Consider the following 1364-nt stretch of genomic DNA (forward strand, 5'->3'; position numbering starts at 1 on the left):
AATGTTAGCATCTTTCCAGGATTGATATCAATGCAGGAGTATCAAAATCACGCTTTGTGAAGAGCGTGTTTTAACTGAAACCCAACACCTGCACACAGAGTAAAACATAGAGAAATCTGATTGTTGGTGATTCCTTTAAAAAAAAAAAACCACACATATAAAAGCCAGCGAGAGGAGCAAAGCATGATCTTAGAGCAGGATAGAAACACCAGAAACAAATCGATGGGTTACAGGCAAAGCCCAGCAACTCACATATCAATCAATCGATCACTTTCTTTATTGTCAATTACAATTTACATTGTAATCGAGATTTCAGTGTCAGTACAACTGTTCATCACATACATTGGGATGGGTGGGGAGCTGAGGGCCATGCATGCCCCAGAACACTGACTTGGGCGTGCTCTTATGGCTGCCCATGGCATGGCCCCACGGTGAGGCGTTTTCCTATAGCGATGCCTATATTCTTTGGAAAGATAGGAGCCACACTGGGGAGGGAGAGAGGGGGGGAGCATATGTCACACTTAATCCTCGACAGGATACAGTTTGAGATAGTCAATCTGACATATACCACCTTTCAGATCCTTCCATGGAAACAAATAAAAAAAAAAACATATATCTTCATAATTAAAGGTATTGTGGAGGAGTTTTTAAAGGACCCGCCCTCTCCACTTTGCAGATGCAAAAGCGTGCACAAGCCCATTTCTCCTCGTGCACGCCCTATTTAAAACGTGCTGTTCTCCTAGCTCATACAAGTCCACATACAGAGGGGAATATATAGTGGACTATAGTGAATTGAGTTAACTGACCTTAACTGACCGTTCATAACTCCTACTCAACTGCGCGGTGCATACGCCATCTTTGTTATTAGTCGCCGCTGTCGGGTAGTGACAGCCTATGGCGACAGTGGGCTGCTCTGACAGCAAATCCCATAATGCTTTTTGAAGAGAGATCTCCACGCAAAGCAATCTGGGATATATTTACCTTTTGTGAGGCATTTCTTTTCTTCTCATACACTTCGTAGACACTTTTTCTCTTACCACCCTCGGCCATTTTCAAAGAACCACGGTGAGAAAGGTGAGCTTCAATGGCTGTCTGAAACCGTAGCTCACCACAGATATCTGCCTGAAAGTGAGCATGTGCAAAAAAAGCACTTAGGACGGAAATAAAAGATTGTGCTGTATACCTTTATGCATGGGCGGTACTAGACAGGGGCTAACAGGGGCCAGTAAATCATGTCCTGGCCCCTGTTATGGCCCCTGTACTGAAGACATAATGCTAAAGAAATTTTACTGATGATATGCACTGGAACAGACATGGTTACTGATAGGTCCTTTGGATCTATTTCTTTTTCTTTTTTTTCTTTT

Source organism: Cyprinodon variegatus, unplaced genomic scaffold, assembly GCF_000732505.1.
Source record: "Cyprinodon variegatus isolate N-32 unplaced genomic scaffold, C_variegatus-1.0 Scaffold72, whole genome shotgun sequence".
Classification (NCBI taxonomy): Eukaryota; Metazoa; Chordata; class Actinopteri; order Cyprinodontiformes; family Cyprinodontidae; genus Cyprinodon; species Cyprinodon variegatus.